Raw genomic sequence first — 16,835 nt, 5'->3', positions numbered from 1 at the left:
CTGTGATTTTTTCCAACCCTTCAACGTTCATTCCAAAATAGGTTTTTATGATTCCGGGAACCGCGCCACTTGGATTTTTTTCTCGGTAACTAAAACGTATTTTGCACTATATATAGTTGCAAGTAAGAAGATACATAATATAAATTTTGTACTTTAAAATTTAAAAATACAGTATAGTAATTAATTATAAAGTACTAATTTTATATCATCACTTTTATCCCAACAAATGAAATTCAAACAATTCGCACCATGGATCGTGGTCATCAATACTGCGTCTTATTCTTTGTCTTGCACAGTCAAGTCTAGGTCCTGCATTTCGTAATCTTGGTGGTCTTTCATGCTATACAAAACTCAATAATGCACGCCTCATCGGTACAAATGAAGACCAAGTGTGATTATGATTATGGTCTTTCACACTATACGGAAAGCAAGAAAATATGCTCATCGCTACTTCGTGATCACCAAAACAAGGCCAAGAGCAAGATTATATGCAATTCGCCTTGCATATATAATCTTTATCTTATTCTTGTATCGATGTACTTGGGCTTGGTGAAATAAAATGAAATGTTCAGTTTAACTTCCCTCGATTCTGCACCGAGGCTAAGGGATATGGTGAACATGAAAAATGAATGCAATGGTGGAATGAAGAAAATGGGAGGAAACAGGAGAACCCGATAAAGCCCACTACACGGCGTTTCTCCACCTCAAAGCCCACTTAGCAAAATCTGGGATCGAACCATGGACACCATGCACCAGAGATGAATTCTCTAACACTGAGCTACCGCGGCCCTGCTTGGGCTTGATAGTCCATATCCAATCTTTCTTTTGGCCTTGCTTAAACAACTTCTAGTTTTGATCTACATCCAGACTCCATATTGGCGTAGATATTATTATTTCAGTCGATTGGTAAAATCAATCTTCCACATTTAAAAATTAAAGTACACATAAGCACAAAAATAAGCATTTAGCATAGAAACTCTAGCTGCAAGTGTTCTTTAATAGATTTATGGTTTCTATAAAATCAATTGAAAATTGCTACTTTTAATTAGGCAGCTAGTGAAAACAGCAGCTTTCGAATCCACCCGAGTTTAAGCCCAACCTAAACTCAGTTGAACAAAGTGAACTGACCCGACTGACCCGACCCGACAACCCGACCCGAGTGATCTGTCCCGATAACCCGAGCAGAACTGATCCGGTTGACCCGAACCGACAACCCGACCCGAATAGTCTGCAATGACAAACCGACCCGAGGTGACCCGATTGACTAGAACAGACAACCCGATTTGACTGACCCGAAAACCTGACCCGAGTAGCTTGACCCGACAACCCGATCGGAGCTCACCTGACTGACCCGACCCGTAACCAGACTCGAGCTGACCCGCTGACACGACCCATGTTGACCTGACCCGACCCGACCCGCTTGAGAACACTAGCATATACGGACGGATAATGAAAGTAAAATGTATTCTCTATTTTTTAGCTGTGTTTTGATTGTTTGTTAATGACATTACTGATTTATTTCTTCCCGAGGCAGGTTTGAGTCCTGAGGAAGACAATTGGAGAATTTCCAACTGTTTGCCACATGGGCAATACTACTTCTGTGGGTTGTTTCTGCTGAAAAATTAGTAGTTTTGGATAAAACTCAAGAATCCACTCTGGGATGGACGCGGTATGCGAATGGACTTCACCCTGATTCACGTGGATGGTTAGAAGAGGATTCTGTCGACTTAGAGAAAGAAATCAAGTTGAAGTCGTATGCCGTTTGTGATGTCGCTTATGAAAATGTGAACAATTGGCTATTAACGCCATTCATTGAGCAAGGGATAGCCAACAGAATTTACATAGAAATAAAGTTTACTATTCGAGACTGTTCCTAGTCTTCCATTTATGCATTAAAGTGTGAAAACATGTTTAATGTATTCTATTATGAGATTGATGGTCCGCTTCGATAGATATCTCCTTGGAAAGATGAAAGATACAACCAAAGTAGTCAAATAGCTGTTAATAAAGGATAGTTGAGTACAAATAGTGAAATAATTAATACTGTAGTAATATCTAATTCTGTAACTAAGAAAGGTGTCTTTTTTGCGTTCCATGATAAAGAAGCTTGAATCTCATTAATTGCAATTAAAGTGTACTATATTACTTGTGCCGAGGTAATAGATAATTTTGCATTCTTTCCAACCACCCCAGCAGGCCGAGGCGAATCACGCACTGTAACTGTGACTGGCACCTGTATGGTTAATGCGGAAGTGCAAAATACTCCAACGTATCTGGCCAAGGTGATGGAAAAAGGAGCAATTTTACAGGTGGATGCAAATGTAAAGACGGATATCATGTCAATTTGTAGGAGGAGACCTGTGAGCTCATGGAAGCGGGTTATAACATAACTGTGAAACTGAGGATAGAATTACTTACACACTGACATCTTATGAAGTTGAAGATCATGAAAAGCAATCAAGAAGAACTGGATCGGTGGTTGCTGGCGTACTGATCTTGTCCATTATTATATTTTTCTGTTGTATTTTATCATTTTTAAAATGGGATGCTAAAAAAGGCTATGCTTTCAATAATACAGATGGCAATCGAGAAAGTAGAGAACATACGGAAGACAGAAAATGTAGAGAATATAGAAAATCAGGAAAGTACATAAAATGTAGAAAATATAGAAAGCCTAGAAAATATAAAGAAGAGAGAAAATATATAATATATAGATGCCGGGAAGGGAAGCAAGGAAGCTATTTACATGTCCTTGACTTTTTCATTTCCATATAAATACACATGAATAGAACATTTACAATTGTGTGCTGTTGATAACGTCGCATAAGCTTATTTTTGAATATTTGTCTATTTTTAGGATGTTCATTATATGTTTTATTGTAATTTTAGTTGTTAAGGTGGTACTAGATAACGTAAACATGATAACCAAACAATGTAAGTAGTAATCCAGTTCGAATAATTTTGATCAATATTTTTCAAAATCATTTCTTAATTATCCAACCTCCATCAGTATAAAAACAAGGCTCAATAAACAATCTTCGTTAAATACTCTTAAGTGGTATTGTTAATATTTAGCGCAGTTTCGGTGGCCATATTTATATCATAATTTCGGTAGTTATTCGTTATCAAGATATATTAAATATCGCGATATTGTTACGATTTTTGACAAATATGTTTTCTTCATGGAGGTTGATATGTATGTTGAGTTTGTTTTAGTGATTTTAATATTTCGGTGGTGCCAAAATATATATCATATTTTTGAAAAATTTACAGCGCACCTCGTGAAGAGTGACGGAGAGAATCATTGGTGTTTTTCGTACTCTTTGTGTTTCGTGTTCTTGATTTGTGATTGTTATTGCAGATCTGAAGGATATATAAATTTGCGTTAGCGCTTTTTAGGTTTAATAATTTGGTATTTGACTGCTTTAAATATTAACAATGTCAATTAAATCTATTTTACATAGACTATTTTGTGATTGGTTTAAATATTTTTGGTAGCCAATCAGGGTTAAGGATTTATTTTTTTTGCTGTCTTATAGAAACCAGTAGTGCTTTTTGTATCTCGTATTATATTGAAAAATTAGTTGCCTTTAAGGCTTACATACATTGTTTATTAAGAATCGTATTTATGTTGATTATTGAGTCCACATAGTCCAGTATGTTGACTAGTGAAACATGCTTGATATTTTGGTATGAAATACTGAGTGTTGTGTTTTATTAAGTGCTTTTTCTGTTTCATTTTTTCGGAAATCAAAGATTCTTAAATGCAAAGATTTTTTTAAGAATATTAGTTTCTTCCTTTGCCCAACCAAATTGTTCTAATTAGTTAATCGCGTTCGCATATAAGGTAATCTCTCCTTATTCTCTGATTTGCTTTTTTTAAATAGAAAAATAGAATATCGAAAGATGTTTTGTAATTGCACATTCATTGAAATGCAATCCTTAGAGAGAAGGATGACACTTATTGGCCATCTGCAAAACTATAACCCCCAAATTATACCACTAAACATTCTCAATATAATCGCATTCAGCATATACAGACGAATAATGAAAGTGAAATGTATTCTCTATTTTTTAGATGTGTTTTAATTGTTTGGTAATGACATTACTGATTTATTTCTTCCTGAGGCAGGTTTGAGTAGAATATATAGATGCCGGGAAGAGGAGCAAGGAACCTATTTGTATGTCGTTGACTTTTTCGTTTCCATAATAAGTACAGACGAACAGAACATTTAAAATTTTGTGTTGTTGATAATGACGAATGTGCTCATTTTTGAATATTTGTCTTTTTAGCATGTTGATTTTGTGTTGTATTGTAATTTTAGTTGCTAAGGTGGTACTAGATAAGGTATACATGATAACCAAATGTAAATGGTAATCCAATTCGAATAGTCTTAATATTTTTAGAAAACATTTCTTAATTATCCTACCTCCAGCATTATAAAAACAAGGATCAATAAACAATCTATGTAAAACATTTTAAAGTGGCATTGTTAATATTTAGCGCAGTTTTGGTGGCCATATTTATATCATAATTTCGATTGTTATTCGTTATCAAGATATATTAAATATCGCCATATTGTTACGATTTTTGACAAATATATTTTCTTCATCGAGTTTTATATGTATGTTGAGTTTGTTTTTTGTGGTTTTAGGAATTTCGGTAATGCCAAAATTTATATCAGATCTTTGAAAATTTTTCAACGCACTTCGTGAAGAGTGACGGAGAGAGTCATTGGAGTCTTAGCTACTCTTTGTATTTCGTGTTCTTGATTTGTGATTGTTATTGTAGACCTGAAGGATATATAAATATGCGTTACCTTCATTTCTCAGGGTGAATAATTTGTTATTTGACTGCGCTAAGTATTAACAATATCACTTAAGACTATTTTACATATATTGTTTAAGAATTATGCATATATTTGATATTTTAATACTTTGTTTGGTTATAGTGTTTAAGATGTCTAGTGCCACCTTAAAACTAAAATTACAATATAACATAAAATCAACATCCTAAAAAAAACAAATATTCATAAATGAGTGTATTCGACACACTCCGATTTAAGAGTGACATTTTAAAACAACCTTATAAATTATAACATTATTTTACAACTAAACTCTTACATTGTAATAATTCATTTCTATCACTTGGCCCGATGAACATGAATAGTTATGTAAATAGGTCTGCTGCTCGCATTCCCGGCACCTATATATTCTATATTTTCTAGATTTTCTATATTTTCAACATTTCCTCTAGCTTCTGAATTTTCTATATTTTCTACATTTTCTACATTCCCACCCTTTTCCATATTTGCTATATTTTCTACATTTTCTCTCTCTTCCACATTTTCTCTACTTTCTTGATTGCCATCTGTATTATTGAAAGCATAGCCATTTTTTAGCATCCCACTTTAAAAAAAGGTAAAATACAACAGAAAAATATAATAATGCACAAGATCAGTACGCCAGCAACCACCGATCCAGTTCTTCTTGATTGCTTTTCATGATCTTCAACTTCATAAGATGTCAGTGTGTAAGTAATTCTATCCTCAGTTTCACAGTTATGTTATAACCCGCTTCCATGAGCTCACAGGTCTCCTCCTACAAATTGACATGATATCCGTCTTTACATTTGCATCCACCTGTAAAATTGCTCCTTTTCCCATCACCTTGGCCAGATACGTTGGAGTATTTTGCACTTCCGCATTAACCATACAGGTGCCAGTCACAGTTACAGTGCGTGATTCGCCTCGGCCTGCTGGGGTGGTTGGAAAGAATGCAAAATTATCTATTACTTCGGCACAAGTAATATAGTACACTTTAATTGCAATTAATGAGATTTAAGCTCCTTTATCATGGAACGCAAAACAGACACCTTTCTTAGTTACAGAATTAGATATTACTACAGTATTAATTATTTCACTATTTGTACTCAACTATCCTTTATTAACAGCTATTTGACTACTTTGGTTGTATCTTTCATCTTTCCAAGGAGATATCTCTCGAAGCGAACCATCAATCTCATAATAGAATACATTAAACTTGTTTTGACACTTTAATGCATAAATGGAAGACTAGTAACAGTCTCGAATAGTAAACTTTATTTCTATGTAAATTCTGTTGGCTATCACTTGCTCAATGAGTGGCGTTAATAACCAATTGTTCACATTTTGATAAGCGACATCACAAACGCCATACGGTTTCAACTTGATTCCTTTCTCTAAGTCGACAGAATCCCCTTCTAACCATCCACGTGAATCAGGGTGAAGATTCGCGTTCCGCGTCCATCCCAGAGTGGATTCTTGAGTTGTATCCAAAACTACTATTTTTTCAGCAGAAGCAACCCATAGAATTAGTATTGTCCATGTGACACACAGTTGGAAATTCTGCGTTATCTTCCTTACGAGCTTGCATCTCATTAATTGCAATTAAAGTGTACTATATTACATGTGCCGAGGTAATAGCTAATTTTGCATTCTTTCCAACCACCCCAGCAGGCCAAGACGAATCATCCGCTGTAACTGTGACTGGCACCTGTATGGTTAATGCGCAAGTGCAAAATACTCCAACGTATCTGGCCAAGGTGATGGAAAATGGAGCAATCTTACAGATGGTTGGAAATGTAAAGACGTGTATCATGCCAATTTCTAGGAGGAGACCTGTGAGATCATGGAAGCGGGTTATAGCATAATAGTGAAAACTGAGCATGGAATTACATACACAGTGACACCTTATGAAGTTGACGATGATGGAAAGCAATCAAGCTTCGGTGGGGGTTGGTGTACTGATTTTTTGCGTTATAATATTATTCTGTTGTATTTTATCTCTTTTAAAATGAGATGCTAGAAATAACTTTGCTTTCAATAATACGGATGGCAATCGATTAAGTTGAGAACATGCGGAAAAAACAGAAAATGTAGAGAATATAGAAAATCCAGAAAGTACAGAAAATGTAGAAATTATAGAAAACCTAGAAAATATAGAGAAGAGAGTAAGTTTAGAATATATAGATGCAGGGAAGAGGGCACGGAACCTATTTATATGTAGTTGACTTTTTCATTTCCATATAAGTACGGACGAGTAGGACATTTAGAATTGTGTGTTGTTGATAATGTTGAATATGGTTATTTTTGGATATTTGTCTATTTTAGGATGTTGGTTTTATGTTGTATTGCAATTTTAGTTGTTAAATTGGTACTAGATATTATAAACATGATAACCAAACAATGTAAGTGGTAATACAATTCGAATAGTATTAATCAATATTTTTTAGAAAACATTTCTTAATTATCCTACCTCCAGCAATATAAAAATAAGGATCAATAAACAATCTATGTAAAATAATTTTTAGTGGTATTGTTAATATTTAGCGTAGTTTCGGTAGCCAAATTTATATCATAATTTCGATAGTTATTCGTTATCAAGAGATATTAATTTTTTTTATGATTTTTGAGAAATAAGTTTTCTTCATAGGGGTTCATATATATGTTGAGTTTTGTTTTAGTGATTTTAATAGTTTCGGTGGTGCCAAAATTTATATCATATTTTTGAAAAATTTTCAACGCACTTCTTGAAGAGTGACGGAGAGAGTCATTCAGGTCTTTGGTACTCTTTGTATTTCGTGTTCTTGATTTGTGATTGTTATTGTAGTTCTGAAGGATATATAGATTTGCGTTGGCTTTTTTTTACGTTGAATATTTCTGTATTTGACTGCGCAAAACTTTAACAATAGCACTTAAGAGTATATTACATATACTGTTTTGTGATCGGTTGAAATATGTTTGGTAGCCAACAAGGGTTAAGGGCCATTTTTGCTGTTTTACATAAATCAGTGGTGTATTTCGTATCTCGTATTATATTGAAAAGTAAGTTACCTTTAAAGCTTACATAGATTGTTTATTAAGAATCGTATTTATGTTGGTTATTGAGTCAACATAGTCTAGTATGTTGACTAGTGAAATATGCTTGATGTTTTGGTATGAGATACTGAGTGTTGTGTTTTATTAAGTGCTTTTTTCTGTTTTGCTTTGTCGCAAATTAAAGATTCTTAAAAGCAAAGTTATTTTAAAGAATATTAGTTTCTTCTTTTGCAAAACCAAATTGTTCTAATTAATTAATCGCGTTCCCATATAATGTCGTCTCTCTTTATTCTCTGATTTGCTTTTTGTAAATAGAAAAAAATAGAGTTTCGAAAGGTATTTTGTAATTGCACCTTCATTGAAATGCGAACCTTAGGGAGAGGGATGTTACTTATTGGCCATCTGCAAAACCCTAACCCACAATTTATACCACTAAACATTCTCAATATAATCGCATTCAGCACATACTAGTGCTCTCAACGGGTCGGGTCGGGTCGGGTCGGTGACCCGAATTGACCGACCCGACCCGACCCGTGATCCGATCCGATTGACCTGACCCGACAACCCGACCTGAGCTGACCCGATTGACCGGAGTCGTCAACTCGACACGAATAACCCGACCCGACAGCCCGATCCGAGCAGACTGGACTGACCCGACCTGACAACCCGACCCGAGTAGCCTGACCCAACAACCCGACCCGAGCTGACCCGACTAACCCCAACCGACTCGACCCGATCCGTAACCCGACCCGTTTGAAATCACTATGGTCACGACACTGAATGAACGCCAATATGCACTCACATTGGAATTAAACCTGGACTACGTATACCGAAGTGTTACACGTTAACTACTAGCTAGATTAAGCGGTGGATTTTTATATGCATCTTAGTGAATATTTGTCACATTTGAGTTTTTGTTGTTTCTTTTTATAACTGATATCAGTGTCCGACGTGGGAGAAATTTATTTTTTTCTTGCTTAAACTTTATGTGACGAAATTTTTATTCAAGGTCAGGTTCTCACCTGCTGGGACGGCAGGGGTCTCTTCGGAAGTCAGTAGCAAGAGTCTCTTGGCGGACACAAAAGAAAATCGTTTAACTACAATGATGAGGGTGGGGGAAACGGGAGAACACCTGTGATTTTTTCCAACCCTTCAACGTTCATTCCAAAATAGGTTTTTATGATTCCGGGAACCGCGCCACTTGGATTTTTTTTCTCGGTAACTAAAACGTATTTTGCACTATATATAGTTGCAAGTAAGAAGATACATAATATAAATTTTGTACTTTAAAATTTAAAAATACAGTATAGTAATTAATTATAAAGTACTAATTTTATATCATCACTTTTATCCCAACAAATGAAATTCAAACAATTCGCACCATGGATCGTGGTCATCAATACTGCGTCTTATTCTTTGTCTTGCACAGTCAAGTCTAGGTCCTGCATTTCGTAATCTTGGTGGTCTTTCATGCTATACAAAACTCAATAATGCACGCCTCATCGGTACAAATGAAGACCAAGTGTGATTATGATTATGGTCTTTCACACTATACGGAAAGCAAGAAAATATGCTCATCGCTACTTCGTGATCGCCAAAACAAGGCCAAGAGCAAGATTATATGCAATTCGCCTTGCATATCCAATCTTTATCTTATTCTTGTATCGATGTACTTGGGCTTGGTGAAATAAAATGAAATGTTCAGTTTAACTTCCCTCGATTCTGCACCGAGGCTAAGGGATATGGTGAACATGAAAAATGAATGCAATGGTGGAATGAAGAAAATGGGAGGAAACAGGAGAACCCGATAAAGCCCACTACACGGCGTTTCTCCACCACAAAGCCCACTTAGCAAAATCTGGGATCGAACCATGGACACCATGCACCAGAGATGAATTCTCTAACACTGAGCTACCGCGGCCCTGCTTGGGCTTGATAGTCCATATCCAATCTTTCTTTTGGCCTTGCTTAAACAACTTCTAGTTTTGATCTAAATCCAGACTCCATATTGGCGTAGATATTATTATTTCAGTCGATTGGTAAAATCAATCTTCCACATTTAAAAATTAAAGTACACATAAGCACAAAAATAAGCATTTAGCATAGAAACACTAGCTGCAAGTGTTCTTTAATAGATTTATGGTTTCTATAAAATCAATTGAAAATTGCTACTTTTAATTAGGCAGCTAGTGAAAACAGCAGCTTTCGAGTCCACCCGAGTTTAAGCCCAACCTAAACTCAGTTGAACAAAGTGAACTGACCCGACTGACCCGACCCGACAACCCGACCCGAGTGATCTGTCCCGATAACCCGAGCAGAACTGATCCGGTTGACCCGAACCGACAACCCGACCCGAATAGTCTGCAATGACAAACCGACCCGAGGTGACCCGATTGACTAGAACAGACAACCCGATTTGACTGACCCGAAAACCTGACCCGAGTAGCTTGACCCGACAACCCGATCGGAGCTCACCTGACTGACCCGACCCGTAACCAGACTCGAGCTGACCCGCTGACACGACCCATGTTGACCTGACCCGACCCGACCCGCTTGAGAACACTAGCATATACGGACGGATAATGAAAGTAAAATGTATTCTCTATTTTTTAGCTGTGTTTTGATTGTTTGTTAATGACATTACTGATTTATTTCTTCCTGAGGCAGGTTTGAGTCCTGAGGAAGACAATTGGAGAACTTCCAACTGTTTACCACATGGGCAATACTACTTCTGTGGGTTGTTTCTGCTAAAAAAGTAGTAGTTTTAGATAAAACTCAAGAATCCACTCTGGGATGGACGCGGTATGCGAATGGACTTCACCCTGATTCACGTGGATGGTTAGAAGAGGATTCTGTCGACTTAGAGAAAGAAATCAAGTTGAAGTCGTATGCCGTTTGTGATGTCGCTTATGAAAATGTGAACAATTGGCTATTAACGCCATTCATTGAGCAAGGGATAGCCAACAGAATTTACATAGAAATAAAGTTTACTATTCGAGATTGTTCCTAGTCTTCCATTTATGCATTAAAGTGTGAAAACATGTTTAATGTATTCTATTATGAGATTGATGGTCCGCTTCGAGAGATATCTCCTTGGAAAGATGAAAGTTACAACCAAAGTAGTCAAATAGCTGTTAATAAAGGATAGTTGAGTACAAATAGTGAAATAATTAATACTGTAGTAATATCTAATTCTGTAACTAAGAAAGGTGTCTTTTTTGCGTTCCATGATAAAGAAGCTTGAATCTCATTAATTGCAATTAAAGTGTACTATATTACTTGTGCCGAGGTAATAGATAATTTTGCATTCTTTCCAACCACCCCAGCAGGCCGGAGCGAATCACGCACTGTAACTGTGACTGGCACCTGTATGGTCAGTGGCGTATTTAGGGGGGTGGCTTCCGGGCTTAAGCCCCCCCCGAAATCTTACTTAGTATAGTAAAGTAAATGAAATATCTTGCAGAATTTTCACATTTCCAGGCAAAGCCCCCCCCCCGAAAGTTAGCAAAGCCCCTCCCGAAACAAAATCGTAAATACGCCACTGTGTATGGTTAATGCGGAAGTGCAAAATACTCCAACGTATCTGGCCAAGGTGATGGAAAAAGGAGCAATTTTACAGGTGGATGCAAATGTAAAGACGGATATCATGTCAATTTGTAGGAGGAGACCTGTGAGCTCATGGAAGCGGGTTATAACATAACTGTGAAACTGAGGATAGAATTACTTACACACTGACATCTTATGAAGTTGAAGATCATGAAAAGCAATCAAGAAGAACTGGATCGGTGGTTGCTGGCGTACTGATCTTGTCCATTATTATATTTTTCTGTTGTATTTTATCATTTTTAAAATGGGATGCTAAAAAAGGCTATGCTTTCAATAATACAGATGGCAATCGAGAAAGTAGAGAACATACGGAAGACAGAAAATGTAGAGAATATAGAAAATCAGGAAAGTACATAAAATGTAGAAAATATAGAAAGCCTAGAAAATATAGAGAAGAGAGAAAATATATAATATATAGATGCCGGGAAGGGAAGCAAGGAAGCTATTTACATGTCCTTGACTTTTTCATTTCCATATAAATACACATGAATAGAACATTTACAATTGTTTGCTGTTGATAACGTCGCATAAGCTTATTTTTGAATATTTGTCTATTTTTAGGATGTTCATTATATGTTTTATTGTAATTTTAGTTGTTAAGGTGGTACTAGATAACGTAAACATGATAACCAAACATTGTTAGTAGTAATCCAGTTCGAATAATTTTGATCAATATTTTTCAAAATCATTTCTTAATTATCCAACCTCCATCAGTATAAAAACAAGGCTTAATAAACAATCTTCGTTAAATACTCTTAAGTGGTATTGTTAATATTTAGCGCAGTTTTGGTGGCCATATTTATATGATAATTTCGGTAGTTATTCGTTATCAAGATATATTAAATATCGCGATATTGTTACGATTTTTGACAAATATGTTTTCTTCATGGAGGTTGATATGTATGTTGAGTTTGTTTTAGTGATTTTAATATTTCGGTGGTGCCAAAATATATATCATATATTTGAAAAATTTACAGCGCACCTCGTGAAGAGTGACGGAGAGAATCATTGGTGTTTTTCATACTCTTTGTCTTTCGTGTTCTTGATTTGTGATTGTTATTGCAGATCTGAAGGATATATAAATTTGCGTTAGCGCTTTTTAGGTTTAATAATTTGGTATTTGACTGCTTTAAATATTAACAATGTCAATTAAATCTATTTTACATAGACTATTTTGTGATTGGTTGAAATATTTTTGGTAGCCAATCAGGGTTAAGGATTTTTTTTTGCTGTCTTATAGAAACCAGTAGTGCTTTTTGTATCTCGTATTATATTGAAAAATTAGTTGCCTTTAAGGCTTACATACATTGTTTATTAAGAATCGTATTTATGTTGATTATGAGTCCACATAGTCCAGTATGTTGACTAGTGAAACATGCTTGATATTTTGGTATGAAATACTGAGTGTTGTGTTTTATTAAGTGCTTTTTCTGTTTCATTTTTTCGGAAATCAAAGATTCTTAAATGCAAAGATTTTTTTAAGAATATTAGTTTCTTCCTTTGCCCAACCAAATTGTTCTAATTAGTTAATCGCGTTCGCATATAAGGTAATCTCTCCTTATTCTCTGATTTGCTTTTTGTAAATAGAAAAATAGAATATCGAAAGATGTTTTGTAATTGCACATTCATTGAAATGCAATCCTTAGAGAGAAGGATGACACTTATTGGCCATCTGCAAAACTATAACCCACAAATTATACCACTAAACATTCTCAATATAATCGCATTCAGCATATACAGACGAATAATGAAAGTGAAATGTATTCTCTATTTTTTAGATGTGTTTTAATTGTTTGGTAATGACATTACTGATTTATTTCTTCCTGAGGCAGGTTTGAGTAGAATATATAGATGCCGGGAAGGGGAGCAAGGAACCTATTTGTATGTCGTTGACTTTTTCGTTTCCATAATAAGTACAGACGAACAGAACATTTAAAATTGTGTGTTGTTGATAATGACGAATGTGCTCATTTTTGAATATTTGTCTTTTTAGCATGTTGATTTTGTGTTGTATTGTAATTTTAGTTGTTAAGGTGGTACTAGATAAGGTAAACATGATAACCAAATGTAAATGGTAATCCAATTCGAATAGTCTTAATATTTTTAGAAAACATTTCTTAATTATCCTACCTCCAGCATTATAAAAACAAGGATCAATAAACAATCTATGTAAAACATTTTAAAGTGGCATTGTTAATATTTAGCGCAGTTTTGGTGGCCATATTTATATCATAATTTCGATTGTTATTCGTTATCAAGATATATTAAATATCGCCATATTGTTACGATTTTTGACAAATATATTTTCTTCATCGAGTTTTATATGTATGTTGAGTTTGGTTTTGGTGGTTTTAGGAATTTCGGTAATGCCAAAATTTATATCAGATCTTTGAAAATTTTTCAACGCACTTCGTGAAGAGTGACGGAGAGAGTCATTGGAGTCTTAGCTACTCTTTGTATTTCGTGTTCTTGATTTGTGATTGTTATTGTAGACCTGAAGGATATATAAATATGCGTTACCTTCATTTCTCAGGGTGAATAATTTGTTATTTGACTGCGCTAAGTATTAACAATATCACTTAAGACTATTTTACATATATTGTTTAAGAATTATGCATATATTTGATATTTTAATACTTTGTTTGGTTATAGTGTTTAAGATGTCTAGTGCCACCTTAAAACTAAAATTACAATATAACATAAAATCAACATCCTAAAAAAAACAAATATTCATAAATGAGTGTATTCGACACACTCCGATTTAAGAGTGAATTTTAAAACAACCTTATAAATTATAACATTATTTTACAACTAAACTCTTACATTGTAATAATTCATTTCTATCACTTGGCCCGATGCACATGAATAGTTATGTAAATAGGTCTGCTGCTCGCATTCCCGGCACCTATATATTCTATATTTTCTAGATTTTCTATATTTTCAACATTTCCTCTAGCTTCTGAATTTTCTATATTTTCTACATTTTCTACATTCCCACTCTTTTCCATATTTGCTATATTTTCTACATTTTCTCTCTCTTCCACATTTTCTCTACTTTCTTGATTGCCATCTGTATTATTGAAAGCATAGCCTTTTTTTAGCATCCCACTTTAAAAAAAGGTAAAATACAACAGAAAAATATAATAATGCACAAGATCAGTACGCCAGCAACCACCGATCCAGTTCTTCTTGATTGCTTTCCATGATCTTCATAAGATGTCAGTGTGTAAGTAATTCTATCCTCAGTTTCACAGTTATGTTATAACCCGCTTCCATGAGCTCACAGGTCTCCTCCTACAAATTGACATGATATCCGTCTTTACATTTGCATCCACCTGTAAAATTGCTCCTTTTCCCATCACCTTGGCCAGATACGTTGGAGTATTTTGCACTTCCGCATTAACCATACAGGTGCCAGTCACAGTTACAGTGCGTGATTCGCCTCGGCCTGCTGGGGTGGTTGGAAAGAATGCAAAATTATCTATTACTTCGGCACAAGTAATATAGTACACTTTAATTGCAATTAATGAGATTTAAGCTCCTTTATCATGGAACGCAAAACAGACACCTTTCTTAGTTACAGAATTAGATATTACTACAGTATTAATTATTTCACTATTTGTACTCAACTATCCTTTATTAACAGCTATTTGACCACTTTGGTTGTATCTTTCATCTTTCCAAGGAGATATCTCTCGAAGCGAACCATCATAGAATTAGTATTGCCCATGTGACACACAGTTGGAAATTCTGCGTTATCTTCCTTAGGAGCTTGCATCTCATTAATTGCAATTAAAGTGTACTATATTACATGTGCCGAGGTAATAGCTAATTTTGCATTCTTTCCAACCACCCCAGCAGGCCAAGACGAATCATCCGCTGTAACTGTGACTGGCACCTGTATGGTTAATGCGCAAGTGCAAAATACTCCAACGTATCTGGCCAAGGTGATGGAAAATGGAGCAATCTTACAGATGGTTGGAAATGTAAAGACGTGTATCATGCCAATTTCTAGGAGGAGACCTGTGAGATCATGGAAGCGGGTTATAGCATAATAGTGAAAACTGAGCATGGAATTACATACACAGTGACACCTTATGAAGTTGACGATGATGGAAAGCAATCAAGCTTCGGTGGGGGTTGGTGTACTGATTTTTTGCGTTATAATATTATTCTGTTGTATTTTATCTCTTTTAAAATGAGATGCTAGAAATAACTTTGCTTTCAATAATACGGATGGCAATCGATTAAGTTGAGAACATGCGGAAAAAACAGAAAATGTAGAGAATATAGAAAATCCAGAAAGTACAGAAAATGTAGAAATTATAGAAAACCTAGAAAATATAGAGAAGAGAGTAAGTTTAGAATATATAGATGCAGGGAAGAGGGCACGGAACCTATTTACATGTAGTTGACTTTTTCATTTCCATATAAGTACGGACGAGTAGGACATTTAGAATTGTGTGTTGTTGATAATGTTGAATATGGTTATTTTTGGATATTTGTCTATTTTAGGATGTTGATTTTATGTTGTATTGCAATTTTAGTTGTTAAATTGGTACTAGATATCATAAACATGATAACCAAACAATGTAAGTGGTAATACAATTCGAATAGTATTAATCAATATTTTTTAGAAAACATTTCTTAATTATCCTACCTCCAGCAATATAAAAATAAGGATCAATAAACAATCTATGTAAAATAATTTTTAGTGGTATTGTTAATATTTAGCGTAGTTTCGGTAGCCAAATTTATATCATAATTTCGATAGTTATTCGTTATCAAGAGATATTAATTTTTTTTTATGATTTTTGAGAAATAAGTTTTCTTCATAGGGGTTCATATATATGTTGAGTTTTGTTTTAGTGATTTTAATAGTTTCGGTGGTGCCAAAATTTATATCATATTTTTGAAAAATTTTCAACGCACTTCTTGAAGAGTGACGGAGAGAGTCATTCAGGTCTTTGGTACTCTTTGTATTTCGTGTTCTTGATTTGTGATTGTTATTGTAGTTCTGAAGGATATATAGATTTGCGTTAGCTTTTTTTTTACGTTGAATATTTCTGTATTTGACTGCGCAAAACATTAACAATAGCACTTAAGAGTATATTACATAGATTTTTTTGTGATTGGTTGAAATATGTTTGGTAGCCAACAAGGGTTAAGGGCCATTTTTGCTGTTTTACGTAAACCAGTGGTGTATTTCGTATCTCGTATTATATTGAAAAGTAAGTTACCTTTAAAGCTTACATAGATTGTTTATTAAGAATCGTATTTATGTTGGTTATTGAGTCAACATAGTCTAGTATGTTGACTAGTGAAATATGCTTGATGTTTTGGTATGAGATACTGAGTGTTGTGTTTTAT

This window comes from Thermobia domestica, chromosome 5, assembly GCF_964235325.1.
Source record: "Thermobia domestica chromosome 5, izTheDome1.hap1.1, whole genome shotgun sequence".
Classification (NCBI taxonomy): Eukaryota; Metazoa; Arthropoda; class Insecta; order Zygentoma; family Lepismatidae; genus Thermobia; species Thermobia domestica.
This window is presented reverse-complemented; position numbering follows the sequence as displayed.